At 27.4% G+C, this 5698-nt stretch overlaps 1 non-coding gene across 1 annotated transcript; it reads left to right on the forward strand.

Moving 5' to 3' along the window:
- Positions 1-5171: 5171 nt before the first annotated feature.
- Positions 5172-5267, forward strand: Trnay-gua. The gene is made up of 2 exons: positions 5172-5208; positions 5232-5267. It is a non-coding gene; the product is annotated as a tRNA-Tyr (tRNA).
- The last annotated feature ends 431 nt before the right edge of the window (positions 5268-5698 follow it).

Raw genomic sequence — 5698 nt, forward strand, 5'->3', positions numbered from 1 at the left:
GATTTACAAAAAAAGTTCTATGGTTCAAAAAAAAATTTTGTTCAATAGAAAAAAGAGGTTGGTAATGTAGGAATTCCACTGTGTCGCATGCCCTTAATTTAATTTTTTTCAAGCGATGTAATACTTACACGATTCCTACCTTACCGACATTTTTTGCAACAAATAATTTTCTGATGAATTGAGATATCGAGTTGAAAATTTGAGAAACTATATAAAAGGTACTAAAGAATTATTTTTATTTTATGATCCACATTTTCAAAAAAATATTTTAACAAATCAAAAATGTTTACAAATTTTTTTCTTTGTTTAAAGTTTCAGAAAAGGACAAGAAATGGTTTTTTTTTTGTACCTTTCATTTAATTTCCCAAAATTTCAAATCGATATCTCATTTCATAACCATAAAATAAAATTCAATAAAAAATAATTCGGATTATACTTTGTTAGCCCAATTTGAGAGACATAATTTTTAAAAAATTAGAGATTTGTATATCCATTGAAACATGTTTATGATCTCAATTTAATTAAATTTTTCGTAGTTCTCGTAATGCTTACACAATTTCTTCTTTACCGACATTCTTTTGCAACAACTAACGTTTACACGAATTTTAATATCCAGAAAGTTATATAAAAAGTATTAAAAGAACGCCTTTATGGTCCGTAATTTCGAGCCATACAAAAAAAGTTTTAAAAAAGTTAATTGTTTTATAGTTTCGTGAATTTAAGGGAAATAAAAGGCCCTTCATATCCTTAATTTTATTATCTAAACTTTCAACTCGATATCTCAATTTGTAGAAACGTAAAATCTTGCGAAAAAATGTCGGTAGGGTAGAGATTGGTTGAGTTTTAGCTTGCTATAAGGGGCATACATTTTCAAAATTACAGATTAGTACATTCATCGACGTACTTTTATGATCACAATTTTATATAATTTTTTAAAACTATTTAATACTTACACGATTCCTACCTTACCGGCATTTTTTGCAGCAAATAACGTTTGCACGAATTGACATATCGTGTTGAAAATTTGAGAAATTACATCCAAAGTATTAAGGAATGCCTTTGTGGTCCTTAATTTCGAGATATACAAAAAATAATTTACAAAATATTTAATTTGTGGTTTTGTAAATTTAAGATAAAGAAAAACATTTCTTAGTACGATTTATATATTTCCCCAAACTTCAAAATTGATATCTCAATTCGAAGGAATGTAAGATTTTGCACAAAAATGTCGGTAAGGTAGAAATCGGATGAGAATTAAATTTTTTAAATAAGATTCAATTTCAAATAATTCAGATTTAACCCACTTTGAGAGGCATAACTTACAAAAATTAGAGATTAGTTTACTAATCGAAGTATGTTTATATCAATTAAATTAAATTTGCTAAGGCCATATAATACTTGCCCTTTCCTACCTTGCCGATATTTTTTGCAATAACTCAGTTCACGTAAATTAAGATGTCGAGTTCAAAATTTGAGAAATTTTATAAAAGGCACTAAGGAACAATCTCTATGTTCCTAAATCTCTGTGAATAAAAAAATAAAATATTTAAACAATTTCAAAGTTTTTGTTTTGTATTTTCTTCTTCGAAATTTACAAAAAATTCTTGTATTTAGTTCTAAATTCCACTTATTTGGTAGAAAATTAATTCACTTAGTTTAAAATTTATTTGTTCGGTTGTTTTGGTTAGAAATTTATTCCTTTAGGTGAAAATTGGACTATTTTGTTGAAAATTGAAAAATATAATTTTTTAACTGACAATATAACTAATCCATTTTTTATTGAAAATGCATCTTTTTTAGTTGGAAATTCCACTATGTAACTAAAAATCTATTTATTTTATTGAAAATTGATTTTGTATGGAAAAATAATTTTCTTTGTTCAAAATTCATCGTTTTAGTTTAAAATTTACTTATTCGCTTAAAAATCGTTTCTCCAGTTAAAGATTTATCATTTTAATTAAAAATGAACTTTACTCGTTAATAATACAACTATTTTGTTCCTTAATTATTAATGATTTGTTTAAAGTCGACCGTTTTATAGAAATTTAATTTTCTTTGTTAAAAATTCATCTGTGAAGGGGGAAATTTAACTATTTTGTTGAAAATTAATTTTTAGCTAAAAATTTAATTATTCTATTTAAAGTTCAAAATTCATCTTTTTTATTTGAAGGTTTAACTATTCAGTTGAAAGTTCATGTATTTTGTTGAAAATAAGTCTTTTTTGGAAGAAAATTAATTTCTTTAGTTGAAATTGTATTCTTTGAATTGAAATTTTACCTCTCCTAACTTGTTTGAAAAAATGTATCTGTTTTAATTTAAAATACATATATTTTGTTAAAAGTTTTTTTTTTGATAGAAAATTTATCTTTTTAGTTACAAATTTAACTAATTGCTTAAAAAATCCTCTACTTTTTAAACAAATTCGTCATTTTTAGTAGAAAATTAATCTTCTGGAATGAAAATTTATCTTTTTTGTAGATGGTTCAAATACAAAGATGCTCTAATTTGGTAAAAGTTATATTTTTGGTTAAAAATGTAGGTACCATTTAAGTTGAAAATTCCTATCTTTGGTTTAAAGTTACTATCTTTGATTGAAAATTTAAATATTTAGTTAAAACTTCTTTTTTTCTTGGTTGAAAATTAATTTTCTCATTTGAACAGTTTCTTTTGTGAAATTGAACTATTATGTTAAAAATTAGTTCTTTTTGTTGTTAAAAATGATTTGTTTTATCATGAAAATTAATTTTCTTAACCTAAAATTAATATCTTTTAGTTGAAACTTGAGGTATGTTGTTAAAAATTTGCCTTCCTTGGTAGTAAATTAATCTTTTTGGTTGGAAATTCATCTTTGTTGTTGAAAGATCAACATGGTACAAAATTCATCTCATCATATAAAGCACTTAAATTTCACCAAAATGTGAGATTTTACCAAAAAAATGTTGGTTAATTAAGAATCGAATAAGTATTACACGGCCAAAAATTAACATCGCATTTTGAATAATTAGGATTTTAACAAACTTATAAAACTGTATTTAAAATGTATTCTAATTATTCTTATTTATACAAATAAAATTTTTTTATTCACTTCCATAGGTTTTTAAAATTAGAGACTACTACTTTCATGTTTTTAAGAATTGTTCGGGGTAATGTAAATTTTCAGGGTGGACTATCATCGATAATAATGCAAAGAAAATATTGTTAGAAACTGGAGCTCATCTATTTCTAAAATTAGCAACGTTTTTCTCTATGAGAAAAAAAATTTGGTTGCACGGATACCAACCAAAAAGTTTTTATTCATTCAAGAAAACAGTGTTCTTATTCTTTTTTAGAAGATGTTAGCTTTATTGGTATACTGATCTTTTTAAAAAAATCCTTGAAAAACATTTCTCGATATAGTTTACTTGTTCCATAGTTGTACCTTCTTCCAACCTTGTTGTGTGATTAGCTGATTTTATTGGATGTTCACCAGGTGATAAATTAAGTAGAAGATTTCAGCTTTGTTAGAGATACTTATCCTTAGTTAGTCTCTGTCAGTCTTAAAAAAAAATCTTTGAAAAAATTCCCTCTTTATAATTGTCTTGTTTCATAGTTGTACCTTCTTATAGCCTTGTTGATTAATTATTGAATAATTGGATTATTATTGGATGCCGACTAGCTGAAATACTAATTAAAAGATGTCAGCTTTTTCAGTATACTGGTCTTCTTTAAAAAAATTATTGGAAATAATCTCTATTTGTAGTAGAGCATTCTGTAGTTGTATCTTCTTTTAACTATAATGTATGATTAGCTGATTGTATTGGATGTTGACTAGGTGAGAAATTAAGTCGAAGATTTTAGCTTTGTTAGTTTTAGTTAGTCTTTATTTTTCTTGATAAAAAACTTGAAAAAAATCCCCCTTTATAGTTGACGTGTTCCATAGTTGTACCGTCTTTCAAACTTGTCAACTGATTAGCTAATATTATTGGATGTTGATCAGGTGAGGTATTAATTAGAACATGTCAGCTTTCTGGTAATACTAACCTTCTTGAAAAAAATTATTGGAAAAAATCTTTCCTTGTAGCTAGCTTATTTCATAGTTGTATCTTCTTTCAACCTTGTTGAATGATTAGCTGATGTTATTGGATGTCAAACATATGAGAAATCAATTACAAGATGTTAGCTTTTTTGGTATACTACTCTAATTGTAAACAAAAATCATTTAAAAGAATCCCTCTGTATAGTTGATTTGTTCCATAGTTGCATCTCCTTTCAGCCATGTTGTATGATTATCTGATGTTCACGGAAATTGAGCAGGTGACAAATTAATCAGAATTAATTAATTAGATTAATTAGTAATTAATTAATAAAAATTTGTGATATACTAGTATGTTGGAAGAAAAAGATCCTTTAAAAGAATCCTTCTGCATAGTTGGGTCGTTCCATTATTGTATCTTCTTCCAACCACGTTTTATGATAAGCTAACGATATTTTGATGTCGACCAGGTGACAAATTAATTAGAATATATAAGCTTTGCAGGTATACTGGTCTATTTAAAAAAACATTATTTGAAAGAATCCCTTTGTATTCGAATCCTTTCAAAGAACCAATTTGTCTAGTTGGTTTGTTCCACTGAATCTGCCTCTAACAGTCTTGTATCCTTAGACAATGTTAATTAATGTTGATTATGTAAGGATTCAATCAGAAGATGTTGGATTTTGTTGGTAGATTCATCCAAATCAATTAGCATAAATTAAAATCCGCTAATCCCTCTCTATAGTTGGCTCGTTTGATAGACGTATCTTTGTGCAACCATGTTGAATGATTAGCTGAATAGCTACTGTCGACTAGATAATAAGCAAAACCAAGAAAAAAACCAGGTGAGACCACTAACAACAAAGCTAACATCTTCTAATTATTTTATCACCTCATAAAAATTTAACAATATCAGCTAAAAAAAAAGTTTTCTTAGTGTATCTCAAAAGAGATTGTTCTAATTGGAGTTGGCTTATCAGTTCCATACATATGTCTCGTACTCGATTCTTCTTTTACTTCTGCTTTTTATCGTACCTTCACGGATACTTCTCGATGGCTTGAAACTGGACTCTGCCACACCAACCCGTAAAAGCTTGTTATCGTACTGCAGGTCATAAAATTCTGATCTTCTTAAAAAAAAGGAATCCTATTTTAACGACCTTCGATAGCTAAGTTGGTGGAGCGGTGGACTGTAGTGGGTTGATAAAGTATTATAGCAATCCATAGGTCGCTGGTTCAAATCCGGCTCGAAGGATCTTTTTTCCATTTAGTCCGTTTTATTGCCCTATTACTCGTGAATAATTTTTATTTCACATCCCTTTAACTTTAGTCTCATGCTCAAAGACAGAAAGTTGGATAATAGTTGAAATGTGTAGAATATAAAATATAACAATATTTTCTTAGAACAGTGATACAAAGTTTCGGCTTTTTCCTAAAAATTCCAACTTTTTGTCATTTTTTTAGTTAGAGTGTGGTAATAAATAATGCACGTTAATAAGGTGTTGGTTCATAGGTTCCAGTTCGTTGGTTCCAATCCGACTTGAAGGACATTTTTCCATTTTCTTCCCTCGACCTTTAGTCTCATACCAGGTGTATACATATGAAACCGGTATTTTTTCAAGAAAATAACACATTTATTTCAAGAGAATGATAACAAATATTTTATTCAAAGTATGCGCCCTCGCT

The sequence above is a fragment of the Belonocnema kinseyi genome, chromosome 8 (assembly GCF_010883055.1).
Source record: "Belonocnema kinseyi isolate 2016_QV_RU_SX_M_011 chromosome 8, B_treatae_v1, whole genome shotgun sequence".
NCBI classification, from domain to species: Eukaryota; Metazoa; Arthropoda; class Insecta; order Hymenoptera; family Cynipidae; genus Belonocnema; species Belonocnema kinseyi.